Consider the following 15,505-nt stretch of genomic DNA (forward strand, 5'->3'; position numbering starts at 1 on the left):
ATTACCCTCCTCCGTCGTCACTTGTCCTGGTGACTTGATGCCGTCCACAACCGCCGAAGTCGATGCACCACTCACGATAAACATTTCCGAAGTCCATTGTTTCGTTCAAGCGTCGCGCTTGTACTCGCTTACACCGCTTTTCAAGAGCAGGTCAAAGTCATCCTTACGTTCACGCACAGCAGTGAAAACTCCGAGTGTACTCCCTGGACCGAACGATAAATCGTTTGCACGATATTCGCGACTCAAACTGTCTATAGGGAGCGCCGCTGCAGTTTTCAAGATGACCGAGTTACTGAGGGTCGGAGGTACTGGGCGATTCCTCCTAATCTCAAGTATTTTAGCGTTTACAAACGCGACGTTTTTATCCCGCTGCTACGAGGAAGTAAATCTTTAGCTGCAGGCAAGGCACCTTTTTTTTCTGTGGAAAAACTTCATCAACCAAGTGCAGCGTGGATGTACTCGCTCTGTGTCCCGCGACGAGCAGCGTCAGGGGCGACACGCACGACATTCCTCTCAGACTCGTTTCGGAAGATGATGTGTTTAAGTTTTGTGTAGAAACAGCAGCCTGCTCGTAAGTGGCTGGACCTTTCGAGTGCTGCAAGTACGTAGTTGCCGTTCTCCTGCATTACAACAGGTATGCACCTACCTACGGGACTTTGTACTGAGCTACAGTAGCGAGAGTTCGAGTTCGTCTTGCTGGATCTGCAATCGTTGCTCGCTCATATCATACGGATTGTGAGCATATGTTAACCGTAGCCATCTGTTATTTTTCCATCCCCTCTGCCGCCCTAGCTCCGTTCTTTCCTCCCAAATTGCTCCCCGCAACCCGAGTCTTCGACAGCCAACGCCCCATCGCCGCTCAAACCGACCGTCCATTCTCCTCGTCCTTGGTTCTACCCACCGCCTAAATGTAAACACCAGCCAGGTCGACTTTGCTCGATAGCCTTGGCAGCCGACTTCTTCGCCACAGCTGTAACCTTACCCCTCAGCTAATAAACTAGCCTCGCTCACGCCCTCGGCCCTGCCCGCTGACATCGCCTCTTCGCCTCAAGATTCGCCATGCCCATGTTCTTCTCTTCTAGTTGCTTCCGCCCATCCCATTGACTCAGACAGACCTTCTTTTTCGCAATAAACAGTTATCTTGGTCTTTAAACTTGTTCCCTCTTCCTCGGGCCTGCCACTGGCCCCCACAGAAAACAGGCACGCCGGGTAGCAATAACAGCTGCATAACTTGATGTCGCTCATCAAAGCACGATAGTTATTTGCGCGGCGGTGGTTGAAAAACACTTCTGAAATACGCCGTGATTGAGTAGCTCCCGGAGTTGTCTATGTCAGATTGATTACGCGCACGGCACGTCGATGCGAACGTTGCATTGCCTCATTTCTCAACCTGACACAATTGTTTATGGCACGGTGGAAAATCTGAGAAAATATACGACTTAATACACATATCAAAACACGGAACAGGCTCTTCGCCGTTTCGCCAGAGAGGTAAGCAAGCTTATAAATTTTGGTTTCGGTTTCATTTTATAGGACGGACATCCATGCTTTCGAGAACTTCAGCTGCACTGATGAAGAATGCTCGTGGAGGAAGACGCCTGGAAAGGCGCTGTATGGATAGCCCGTGCCCGTGAAGCCATTTTGTCACGTAAGATTGCAACCAGCCTCCCTGGAATGTTCTACTCAAGAACATGGGGAGATCTCAAATCAGCTGATGGGCAGATGCTTCAACTCCGCGCTTGCCAAGCACAGATAGTGACATACGTCAGATTTTAGAAATATGTGAATGAACCCACAGGCGTTTTAGTGGGGCTATCTCATAACCTTTATTATTGCTTTCTTTTCCCACTTTATTGTTCCACTGGTAACAAATTACCATTGCTTTCTTGTCCCACTTTATTGTCTCACTGGTAAAAAATTATCATTGTTTGCTTCTCCCACTTTATTGTCCCACTGGTAAAAGATTCAAGCAGGTCTTGAGCTTAATTTGACACTGCCAAACTTCTCAGAGAATCTAATTAAGTTTTACGTTACATGGACCTTATCGATAATGAATATTGACTGCAATCAGGTCAGCATTTAATTTAATTATTCAGCACTGATCATTACTAGTGTCAGTAACCATGTCAATATTTATTTTAAATATTCAGCATTCATGATAAGTAGTTCCTGAAGTCTTGTCAACGTTAAGTTTAATTAATCAGCATCCAACCGCATACCGAATAAACACCATGAGACCAGGAACCTGGTTCTCAGTTGTGTATTGATTGTTGCCACAATTAATCCAATGGCTTATGGCATTTTCGTCTGCAGGAGGAGGAGGCGGGCAGAAGAGTCATGCAGGTGAGCTAAAAAGTGCTTATTTAATCCCATTAAAACTTTTGTTTGGGCAAGTTTGTCCATGGTAAGTAAAAGGTTTAAAAGGGCAAACAGACAGGGACAATAGAAAATAACACAAACGACAGGGACAAGGTGCTACTCTCAACTGATTTATTGCAAGACCGTTCAACGCTTATATGGGCAACTCATCTACCGTTTACATTTCAAACAACGCCAACAGCCAAGAAGACTTTACAGACACCCATCTAGATAAGTCACTTCTTTATCTAGTAGGCTAACAGATGGCGCGCTGACGCACTTGTCATTCTTCTTTTTAATAAAGAAAGCCTCTATAATCTCCAGCTCTGTTTTTTTCTTTCGCTTTTTTCAAGAACTTTGTTGACTCTGAAAGCGCCTTGTCCCTGTCTGTTTGCGCTTTTAAACCTTATACCTATTTAATCCCCAGAAGCTAGCTGCCTCACTGGCTCCGAGGCAAAGCGCTGGCCTACGGATCTCAAGTTGGCGAGCCCGAACCCCTGCCGGAGTACCTGTAGTCTGATGGAGGCTGCCTGTGGAAAGTGTGCCACGAGCCCTGTCCGCAAGACCTGTTCACACAAGAGTGTTTGCTTCCACTTTTTTATGTTTCATTATCAGTCACTGGGACGTCCGTGTTTTGAATGTTGCGTGCAAAGCTTTCTTTGAACTGTTTGCCATGCTCCATACAAGACACACATTTCCCATAACTCTAAGTGAGCTCTCGTAGTACAACAAAACATAACCAAACTGTGCTGTTTGAACGAACCCTTAGTCATTATCTGGCGCATAACCGCGATTTAGGTTTCAGGTCGAAAGGCCCCTTAATTGTTGAAACGAATCCTCAGACTTTCGCATGAGTGTGTCAGATGCCCAAATTTGCCGTTTTTCCCCAGGAGCCATACATGAGTTAACACTATTACGTACACTCTGCGCAAATCAGAACTGAAAAAGTGCAGCAGTACGATTTTCTCAAATCGAACCAAAAACTATTATGTGAGGCCGCATAAAAAAACCGTATTTTTTTACCACAACGAGCGAAGAAACAAAAGCGATATCTGTAGCACGGACGCGCAGTGCGGGTGGAATGGTGCCGTCACGTACATGAGGACGGAGGTGCTACGTGGTCGGTTCTCATAGCCGTCGTTGTTGGCGTCATGGATGCCACTGACGACTGTCACCAGTGATCCATGAAGTAGTTGTTAAGCACGGTGGAATTTTCTAAAACCATCCAACATTGAGAGTAGCAGCTGCACACTGCCGCGGTGCGATTTCGCAAAACGCAAGTAATGATTTAAAACAAGGCTTTCAAGCAACCGACACGGAAAACTCTTCTTTTGTCGCGTCATTACTGACGATATGCCGGACGGCCGTCGGGAGAATCCGACTTCCCTGGCCCCAGACCAAGAGCGCAGAGAATGTTTTATTTGTGGCGGCGACGACAGGAGACGAGGTCGAAACCTCTGCGAAGTGTCGCTCGTGAAGCTACCGTTTTGATACTTCCCGCAGATGGTTGGTGCTTCACATTCTATCAGTGGCAAAGAGCAAGACAAGCTAGGCAGATGCTGCAGAATCTGTATGCCTCATTTTGGCTTGCCACAGTCATGAAACCACAAGTAACCTTGTTCATAAAAGTAGACCTCCATGTGTGCTCTGTCCAACGCTCCGGAACCATCAAGTTTGGACGAGAAATACCGGCTCGTCCTACAATGCTGTGAGGGCAGCAACGTCTTGACAAGGCTTGGGAAGATTCCGGCATCTCCTCCTGAAGCCTGCTCTTACTTCTACGAGATGGAGGTGGTTGTCCAGGCTGATTCAGCTGGTGTCATGCTACACGACACCGAAGACAACAAAGCTGCCTGGATGCTGCAACGACGGTACCGGGTTACAGGCAATTGACTTCTGTACTAATGACTATAGTAATGTATTTGTGGCCAGTGAGTATGCCAGCAGTAATTTCTTTCTAGATGTACCAACGCTAAGACTTGAACAAAAATCTGTGCCTGAACTTGTGAACTTCATACATGACACAATGGAGCCTGATGGACAGAAACGGGATGCAGTCTGTCTTTCTTATGTCAGTTTGTTGTAGACCAACTGGCCACAGGCCCCTTCATCACAGCACATTCGTCATAGGTTGATGTAGAACAAAAACCGTAACACAATAATTGCCAGTTCTTCTCAAAGCAATGTTTTGTTCTAATTATGTCAACCCATACAAGGTCTGCAAGGTAGGTTGAAAGCGAAGATTTTGCATAAAATGGTGCATTTATCGGCCAACCGGTTCATGCCGCCTGCATTCTTGAACGTTGCGGTTAATGAAAAGTTAGACTTACACCAGTGTTGTTGGGGCAAACATGAAGTAAGTTGTGAAATCAACACATGTGATTCGACAACCTTCCACGACCTGGGTGTCTGTTTGAGAATGGTTGGCACTTCCGTTGTCAGCTGCATGTGCTGGTGCCCCAACATGCTCAAACAGCCACCGAAGTCGTAGAACGTTGTCGCACCACATGTCTTGATTTCACAACTTACTTCATGTTTGCCCCACCAACACTGGAATGCAGGCAGCATGAACCGGTTGGCCCTGAACCGCACCATAACTGCACTTCCAGTTCACCAGATGCACTTCTTGCAATTATGGCATCTTGCTACAGTAACGTTTGGCAAGCTTCTGTGGCAGTTGAGACCTAAAAGCCATTCACCATTCATCACACGATCATGAAGCTACGCGACTCTGTTCTCCTTTTGCTTTTTTGTAGAATTGTTCGTACAGTCATAGGCAAGATAAACTTACACAGCCGAGTAACAACCTAAAGGTTTTATTAGCCCTGCCCCCACTCGAGAAGTTTAACTGCAAATAAGGGATTGCAGTGCCATGCTATGTGACTCTTCACTTTTGCTTGTTGAGTCATCGGAAAAATTATTTGACTGATGCAGGGGCTACGCACCCAGATAATGAAGGTGGCAACAAGTGTGGGTAAGCGGTAGCAAAGACTAAAGACGAGTAAATCAAAATGGCCCTGAAACACAGAAAAGAAACCTCACAGTGGTCACCACACACCGCAATCTCGTCCGCATGCCGTCTTTGGTTGCTAGTTAAAAAGCAACTCCGTTCAACTTCAAAAATTTGGGGATAATGGGTTTTTTTTTACATTAAAAACCACTAATTAGAGACAATACGTTATCTGCTTCGCAAACGATGAGATATATGTCGTTAAATCTTATTTTAAACATGTGCAGAAATTGAAACCGAAACTCCGGCTCCTTCTGGCAACATTGGCCTGGGACCGTTAATAACATGGCTATCACGTGGTACGAGGTGTCACGTGATTCTCTACGCAACAACGGGAGGGATTGGGGCGAGCCGGCGGGATACCGTTGGGGCGGGTGTGTACCAGGTGCAAGTGTCATCTGCACCGCAGTCTTCAACCCGTCTTGGTGTCTACGACATTCGACGACGCCTGCACAACTGCGGCATCAGTCTGTGCACTTAGTGTGAACGAAACTCCGAGACAATAATCACAAACGTTGAGACGACGACGACGGCGGTTGCGACACGGGAGACAGCGGTAACGTCGGGACGGCTCCCAAGAAGCGCGCAGCGCAGGCGCATTACGCCAATCACGTGGACACCGCTGAGCTCAGAAAGGAAACGTTGCCGAAATCACCCGTTACGCCTGCCCGGTGAACAAAAAAAAATAAAAAAGGGGCATTGGGGATGACCTTTAGCTCAATGTTGGCTACGCCACCGACGTAGGCCTTTCACTCCCCTGTTAGCAGCGCCTCAATTCACCCGCTAGAGTCAGCCGATTTCGGCAACTGGGCGTGTTGCAAAATTTGCTGGACCGTTTAACTAACATTTAGACAGAACAATGTCGTACTTCTTGACGTGTGGTCTTTCTAGGTGATACTGCATTGTTTTGTTCAAAAACAAAAATGAAGAGGATCTGCTCTTTAAACTTTGTGAACCTGGACAATTCCACCGGTATCTTTTGATCATTGCTCAGTCATTTCAGTTTACATTTTCCACAACTTTATATACAATTTTACAATGAAACCACTCACGCTTCTCTTCACGTGCCAATATAGACATATAAAAAAAATTCTTCTTTTTCGAGCCAGATTATGTGCCTTTGCTATTTGGGCCCTTCCATTTTTTGTTTATTCGTTGAACATGTAGTCAACATGCCATGTTATTCATCAACACGACAAGTGGTGCTTGGCGTATTCGCCGCCTAGGTGGCTGTCAGGCAAAGCGCCGGCCTACAGATCCACAGTTGCTGGGCTCGAATCCCAGCCGAGGTGCCTGCAATCGGACAGAGGCAATACTGCAGAAAAGGTGCGTTGTAACCAAGATTTCTGTTGCCTGTCAAAAGATCCCCAGGTGGTCAAAATTAATCCTTAGCCCTCCACTAGACCATGCCACATGCCCTTTGTTTGTTTAGTACGTAAAACCAGCAAATAGTTTTTTTTGTGTGTGCTCACTGCACTGTAGTCACAACTCTCAATAAATAGGTTTACAGTGTAGAAATGTTTTTGTTTCCATGTACAGAGCCCTTGTTCTGTGACTATCTCCGTGTGGTGCATCTCACGATGCTCGACACCACTTGGTGTTTGTGCACGTGCGTCTCCTGCTTAACAGCACATTTTATAGTTGGGGGATTTTGCTACCAACAGAGGTACCGATAGAATAACCAAAGGGCTATCTCAACAGCGGCGATATATCAAAGGCGACGACCAACCTAGTAGCGCGGTCCCCACATCTGCGCGGCAGTATAGACGACGTTTAGGGCTACACTACGGCGGGTAGGTTCTATAGATATCTCCGACGGGGTCAATGATCAACTACCTTGTCTCACTCTCTCGAATATAGCGGAAGAGAAGACACACGTACCAGAGTAAGAAAAGAGTCCATGTGCATTTATTAGAACACTCTTCTAAAAGAACTACAATGTCCCCATCCAAAATGCCCTCCATGCCGGTGAGGTAAGAAAAGGTCCCTACCTGCCAGACGCGGGGTTCCGGAGAGCCAAGATCGGGAAGCATCGGAGAAGTCGCCGATACACGTCCTATCTCTTTCGCGGTCATTGGACGAGTCCGTTTCCCGAAAGCGGGAAAAGCTGAGGCGAAACCTCCTCGCCTGTCTGCAGTGATCCGCATCCGAGCGGGGGAACGGAAAGAAGTCCCCCCGAGAGAGAGTGAGAGGAGGGCGCTCCAAGACAGAGGACCCTCCACTTCATGAACAGGTCGGAGCTCACGGCGAAATAAGCCAAGCGTTCCGACCCATGGCCGTTATCGCAGCCATCGTGGAAAGTATTTTACAGGAATCCCCACACAGTTTATTGTCATTCCCTGCACTAACACTGTGACCAATTGTCCGAAAAACGGGTTACTTTAAGACAAATGTTTCTATGTGACAAATCATCATTTTACTTGCTAACCTGTGATGAGCGCACATGTGATGAGTTGTCTTCATCACAACGAAAACTCCACAGAAATTATCAGTAAAAGAGTTACCCGTCTTGTTTGGCCGTCATCGACTTTTTTTTTCTTTTTTTTTTTTCAAGTTTCGTATAGAAGTATAATTTTTTTTCAACTTTCTTTAGTGCTTAGATAACATATTGGAAGGCAACATGAACATTTAGCATACCCCGTCAGTTGTCAAACTCTAGTTATTTCAAAATCTCTGAACCAGAGAAACAGAAAAGACAGAACATGATTGTCGTAATTTCTTGTCTAAGGTTCACAGTGCGTGAAAGTTAATAAGTTACCTGCTCTATTCTCTATTCAATATAGTCATTCACAATGTGACCGTCTGACTAAACCATTAGTGCGAAGTGTTTCGTAGATCAAGCCAGGATAGAAAAGTACCGAGTTAATTCGTTCCCAACTAAATCAATTCACTGATCAGATACGCGGAATAGGATGCCGCCATGCTGCATAAACGATCTCAGAAGACCAGCTATTGTGTTAAACTGTTACATCTTGTGATGGAACTTTCAGGCAAGGCAAGTTTCGATTTGTTCTGCACTGTGTTCACTAAAATAAAAACCTAAGACCACCTGTTCGTCCCGTCTTATTGCAGGGATAACATGTTACCCGCCGCACACGTACAAACTGGGAGACTGGGAGAAGAAAGCTCGCTCCTTAATGCAGCCGTCATTCTGTAGTGACGCTTCAACTGCCTATGACCAGCTCTGGGAACCACGAGCAGGAAAGAAGTATGAGAGTGAGACACAAGTGAGGGTCTTTACTTGTGGCATCCATGTCTCACCAATAAACCCCTGGCTAGGCTGCTCCTCGGACAAAGTTTTGTTTGAGGGAGGGAGGTCAATGGAGACGTCACACGTTACTGGAAATCAAATCCTCTACGAAGGGCCAAACTGTGACTGCAAAACATGAAAACGTTTACAACTCTCTATTATGTCGAATTAGAGTGCAGCTCTGGAAGTTGAGGAGGGGAGGGCACGGGGGGGAGGGTATGCTCCTCCTCCCCCCCTGCCCTCCTCCGTTCCTGCTCCCCTCCCATTTAGCGGAAAATTTTCGCCACATTTCCTGCTAAATTTAGCGGAAACATTCCCCACTATATATAGCGGAAAAAAAATGAAACACGTTTACAACGCCCTGTAACGCCGAATTAGAGCGCAGCTCTTGAGGAGAGTAGGGAAGCGTACTGAGGGGAGAGTATACCCCTCCTCTCTCCTCCCTGCTACTCCCCGTCCCCCTCCCTCCTCTTCTTCCTCCTCCTTCACCTCCTCCTCCCCTCATCCTTCAAGCTCCTCCCCTCCTCTCCTCCTCTTCCCCTCCTCCTCCTCCCCCTTTGTTTTCCCTTTACTCACAATTTTCGTGAGATTGCGAGCGTACGCGCAAGTCAAGAACGTACGGAGCGGTGGGCTCGCACTTGTCCCCTTCAATGCACACAAGCTCACACTAAAAACGCATCGAACCAAGCCAAACACACACACGACGAAACCTCACCGCCTCGCCTCGGCAGCGATGCACACAAGAGCGAAGGCCCCGGGAGCCGCACCTCCACCAAGCCAACCAAGCCCGCACCACACGGCTGCACGCCCACACGCATGGATGTCACGCACACCGCTCACACGTGTATGCGACTCATGGACAACATCACTCTAAAGATATCTATTGATACAATTTTATTACACAATGTATTTGCTATTAGTCTTAGAAAACAGTAAAAATTGCTAAATTGTCAAAGAATTTGTGAGGTCACGTGACATAATAAAGGAGTTGTGCAACAATTTCAGTGCTTTGCTTAAATAATTTGGGAGTTGGCGTCTAGACCTTTCTGAAGTAAAGAACTAAAAACCGTTTTTGCCTGCATGTCCTAGTTTTTATTTTAAAAATGGACAAAGATTGAGGTTTTCGGCACCTTTCAACTCCTTCACCATCTTCCGAGTCACGTGCGCTGTGACGTCAAGGGGGGTCGCGCGGGGTTCCGGTGAAGCTCTCTCACTAGAGCCATCAGTGAGCAGCGAGAACTCATCCGCTCGCGGCCGCGTGACCACGTGCGGGCGCAGCGCAAACAATATGATGAAAGGAGAAAAGTCTCATCCGGGTCTGGCCATACCCGTCCGGCTTAGCACCCGTCCCCTTCCGGCTTCTGGCGGCTGTTCGCGGTAGCAGATAGAGCTGGCGGTTTTGTGTACCTATGATAGATGGCGCCACTATAACCCCGTATACTAAAAGTTTGTCGATGATACCAGGTTTTTAACGCATTTATATGTATGATGGAACGTCAAGATTTATAAAAAAGCTGCCATTTCTCGAGCAGGTATTTGCACAACTTGCAATCTTTATACTATACCCCCGTTGACGTCATGCCACGTGATTCTCATGGTCGCCTCTCACGGCTGCAGGTCGGGGAATATTCAAATTTTTTCCTCGCGATTACGCGGTGGAATCGCAATATTTCGAAGGAAAGAGGTGTGTTTTCTGTCCTTTGTGGCAAGATAAACAATGTCAAAAGTAGAAGATACCATGTCTTTCGACGTTAAGATCGTTGCAAAGCTCCTTTAACTTTAAAATGACAATACAATCTAAGCTCTTCGTTTTTATATTCTATATTTAGTTAGGAAATACATTATACGTACATAAAAACAAATTATGTCCTTGCATTATAAGTCACGTGACCTTTTGCATGGATGGAGCCTTATCTCCTCCCGACTCGGCTACGTCCCCGCGCGTAGATGTGGCCTCGGCTAAAAAGTAGACGTGGTCGGGTGTAGCCACGTGGCTTCCGGAAACTCCCTCGTCCTCTACATTTCTTCTTCCTCCCCAATTCAGTTTCAGCTTTTGTTTCAAGAATTTTCGTTTTTGCACTCTATTAAAAGCATACGTGGCGCTCTAGCAAAACATTTATTGGGTAATCTTCTGGCACCATAATAAATTGCCTAGCAAAAAAAAATATTTTTTTAAGCAGTGTTGGTGCTCTTAGTAATTGAAAGAAATCTACCTCGATTCGCGAGCGGAGCGCTGCATTTTAGACGTTCGTGTTCAGAGGTGCAGCAATCAGATCTGGCTTCAATCTGACGCCCTTTATATTTTGCAGCTTGTTCCTGTCCTTCCAGATCACCAGGTCCTCGATCGATGAAAGGGACACTGCACCGCAAAGAGATGTGTCGTAGGTGTCCTGCGTGCGCTTGACAACAAATCCAATGGGCGCAACTAGCTCTCGATACGATGGCCGGACGTACGAGCGTACGCACAATGCACGATAACATAGTGATGGGTGATAGCTCGCGCCACCTATCAAAAGTTGTCATTAATATAGCAAGTTTTACTTATAAAACTATATATACATGGTATTTTTGAGGAATCCAGCCCGGCTTTTTGCACCGCAAAAATAAACTAGACATTGCGGGGAGCTCCAACTTGCCGAAACGTAGCCCCAGCCGTTCGAGCGAGATGCCGAAATGTCAACTTACCATTACCGGAATAAAATGTTAGAGGTAAAAAATGAAGGACGTTTACAACACCCTGCAACGCCGAATTAGAGCGCAGCTCTTGAGGAGAAGGGAAGGGTGCTGAAAGAAGGGTAAACCACTTTTCTCCCTCCTCACCTCCGCCTCCTCCCTGCGACTCCTTCACCCCTCCTATCTCTCCTCCTCCTCGTCCTCCCCTCCTCCTTTTCCTTGACCCCTTCCCCTCATCCTTCAGCTCCTCCCTTTCTCTCCTCCTCCACCTTCCTCCGTCATTAGCGAAGGCCAATGCTGGTCACAGATTGGACACGACGATTGTGTGAACGTTCGGCTCAAACTTGCCTCAAAATCGATTGCTAACGTAGCACTCATTTTTAATCTGTGTCCAGCATACGCCTACGCTGGTGAATGCAGAAATGTCAGCATTACAGCCTTCTCTCCTAAATGGTGTTAGTCGAGACCTGCAGAACCTTTGTCCGTGCCGGTGGCTTCTCTTCGTTCGCTCAGTCTTCACCCCTGAAACAAGTATGTCGCAAAATTGTCGCGGTGTGTGCATTTCTTTCCGATGGTTCCTGTAGAGCGCTGAGAAAAAATACTGCGGTCTTTACTATCGATGCGATATGCTGCGTGAGACACTCGCGTGACACCACCGCTATGCTGGTGTGAGCAGCACAGAAATAAGCCAGCGCCACCTTGCTGACTCACCAGTCTTCTTTTGCTCCCCTGTTTGATTTATTATATGAGCAATGCTCTGAAATAACGTCTTCAAAGCAGTATTTATTTATCCGCAAAATAAGCCTTCTTGCAAAGTTTCATTGTTGTGATCAGTGGTGGGGTGGTTAATCATGTAAGCAGCGATTAGTTACAATTCTGTCCTGTCGTCACCCTCGATGGCACACGTAAAAAATCTTCAGGCACTTTGCATTAAGTGAATGGTGCAGCTACTTTTACCGCCTTGCGGCGATGTCATCCTGCTCGATTAGCAGCATGCTTCGCTCTTCCTTCCCGCACATAAAACCGCACTAGTTTTCAAGAGCGGAGGCACTTGCAGCGGGCACGTTGCAGCTGTGGCGTGGAGCATCTACAGAGTTCTTAACCTGTCACTGACCATAGAACTTATGTTGTGTGACCAGCAGTCTAAAAGAAAGGTGCTGTCCTTTGCAAGATTATGAAAGTAAACTGAACATAAGAAATAACTTAGGGTGAAGCAGGCATGTAAATTCATTATCTGGCACGAATTTGCCTTGGCTAACAAGGCTCCCCTGTGGCGCTCTTGCGCCGCTCCTAGCGGCTGTCGTCTCGGTCCATGGCTTGCCTCTTCTTTTCTCGATTCTCTGTTGAGAGGACAGGCAAGTTTTCAGATGGCACCACTCCTCTCTTAAGGCGGCGCCTTTGGCTTCCATGCTCTTGGAGAAATAAACAAACATATAAAAACATTCTAATGTTGACTCAGCCGATTATGATGAGGGCTGGCCGGTCAAAACAAAACACCACAGAGAGCGAAGCTGGACGAAGAACGTGAAGAGGGAGCTTCTGGTAAAGCTGGGAACGGCGTGTTTACGTTTCACTGGGAGACCTAGCTTCTTTAAACTAACTGGTCAGTTTAAACAGCAAACAAACATAATATTTTTTTTAATATAACGGCATATCTATAGATACGTCTGTTGGCGCAAGTGCACTTAACATATAGAGCGAATGTTGTGCTACTGAAGCTGCAACATTCTCAGCTTTTTTTTAAAATTCACAGCTTGATATTATTAAGATTGCTCATTTAGGCATAAAGCCTCTTGACCTAAAGACTGCTTCAGGCTGCATGCGCGCACACCCGGTTTGTTTAAATTGCATTCACACGCCCTCAAACCGTACTAATCGAAAATTTGCTTTAAATTTCCCGTCTCTATCGGCGATCGAGAGCGAAGCTGTAACACCGAACTTGCTCTCGATAATGGGGACATTCAAGCACACTACTTGATTTATTGGCATGACTGAAGCGCCCAGCGCCACCGAAATTCTCAGAAGATTTGAGATGGAGAATCAGGATTGTGAAACTCATCGCTTGCCCTCATCGCCGCAAAGTTTCTTAAACCGCATGTAAACAATTTGGCAAGCTACAAGACAAGCGGCGGGGACAAGGACACGCTGTAGCTCGGTCAGTCGCTCCCGCCGCGTGAAAACGACGGGAGAAAGCGACCAAGGCGATGAGCGACGTTTTCTATAGATCCGAAAACCGAGCGACGTGACGAGCAACAGTGAGATATCTTTGTCCCTCGTAGCTGACTCTCGTCGCTTGTCGTCGTACTCGTCTTGTCGCGGTTCAGCCTAACCTCTGACACCGTCACGCAAGATAAAAAAAACGAACGACAGATTTGCACACACTTCCTTGGAAGAAAAAAATCTCCCGAAAAGAAATGCCGCGAGCACAGTGTGATGGTTTCGGTCATCGTTTTTACGGTCCGAAGGAGGCGCACCCACTCCTCGCGTTGGTTCACGATGTCCGTGCCCCTGCGGCACGTTTCATTGGCTTTTCGCAAGCGATGAAACGATAAAATACTATCCTTCCACGCCGCAGCAGTGCACTGGGGCACTGAACAATGTTGTTCCCTTTAGAAATGTATATTTCTGAGCCACGACCGAGAGCTCCACCTTGATCCGTCATAGCATGTTGGGGGGAGGGGAGGGGTGGATTCTCACTAGAGGGGTTTCGAGTTTCGCCGCGAGAGGGCGAGCAATGTGCTAGAGTCGCGAATCAGAGCAGTGCAAATACCGCACATACCTTTCATAGGTACCACGAATTTTTCGTCAACAGAGCTCCTTGTTTGTTCACCCCCTTCTGCCTTTTTTTACCAGCGTTCCTGTTATTTCCATTAGGACCTGATTCGGGAAACTTGAAGGTTTCGTTCTGTCAATTTGGATCAAGAAACTATCATTAATGGCATGGAAATATTAATTTTTAGGGCTTAAGTGAGGTAGAAAATAACTGTTTCTTTCCACTACCTTGGAGTGCCAGGACGTGTAGTGAAGAAAGCGTAACCATACATATCTACACAAAATATCACATAATCTAAAACAAGTGGCGAGTAGGTATGGTGTGCCCTTAGTACTCTGAGCCCCTAAAAACTCGATAAATTTGTTCTAAGGTTCGCGCAAAAATGGAAAATTTATCAAAACACACGTTCCACAAAAAAAAAAAGTGCTGCCTTTTCTTCTTTGCTCGCCGGACGTTGTATATATTATTCCTCTTTCCTGTGGACTTTGCTATGTTGCAGAAACTGGACGGTGTCTGAAGGATCGGCTGCGACAGCACAATCTTTTTTTAACATCAACTGTAGGAGTCACCTTTTGGCCCGTTGTAAGAACTGCACGTGTTTACCATCTTTTGAAAATAAACCTCAATCATTGGACGAATCAAAGAAACACAAACATGCGAGTGCTCGAGGCGTTTACAATCTTGGATTTCGCTCATTGCTGCGTTTGTCAGCCTTCGGTGGCTTTGATTGAATAAGTTGCCTTTTTGCGGTAATTTGGCTGTGACTGAACTATATTCCCCCTGGTGCCGGTGTACCCCTCTTACGGTGTACTAGAACTGGTAGGTGTGCCAACCACATCGGCATCTCCATAGCAGCTGGGAGTCGCGCGACCAAATTCTGCCGCAGTTGCCTGGAACGGTGCTGCCACTCACCGCGGGGCCTGGAGGCTGGTCAGGTAGCGTTTAGCGAGGCTGGCATGGGGTCTTTTAGTGCGTCTATCCCTTTTTTGCGTTGCGTCTTGCGTGAAGCGATACAATATTGTGTGGCTGCTGGCTGTGCCGAAGAGACAAGGAACTCACAAAAATGTCAAATACGGCGAAGAAAACGACGGAGCGGTGCTCTATCGTTGTGGGGTGCAGCTTGGGTTACGACACATGGAAAGAGAAACGCTCCCTATTTTGGACCCCTAGCAACGCCTCTCTGTTCGCGAATGAGATCGTGTGATTCCAAGCGAAGAAACAAAACTGACGAAGAGGGAAAAAATTGTCTAAGAAAAATGTGTGGCCTGTCTGACATGTCCGAAAAATAAAACTTCTCCAAGTAGGATTCCTCTTTAATAAAGACAGCAGTTTGAAGCTGCTTCATTTATCTTGCAAGGCTTTGTGTTTATTTTCATATGACGCATGCTTACCAGATGAAATCAATTCAGACATTTCTTAGTCTATAAGCTTTGACTGATAA

General features: G+C 46.6%; 1 pseudogene; it reads left to right on the forward strand.

Moving 5' to 3' along the window:
• The first annotated feature begins 280 nt into the window (after positions 1–280).
• Positions 281–15,505, forward strand: part of LOC120836285 — a 43,161-nt pseudogene continuing 27,936 nt past the window's right edge.

Source organism: Ixodes scapularis, unplaced genomic scaffold, assembly GCF_016920785.2.
Source record: "Ixodes scapularis isolate PalLabHiFi unplaced genomic scaffold, ASM1692078v2 ptg000324l_1___fragment_1__unscaffolded, whole genome shotgun sequence".
Taxonomy (NCBI): domain Eukaryota; kingdom Metazoa; phylum Arthropoda; class Arachnida; order Ixodida; family Ixodidae; genus Ixodes; species Ixodes scapularis.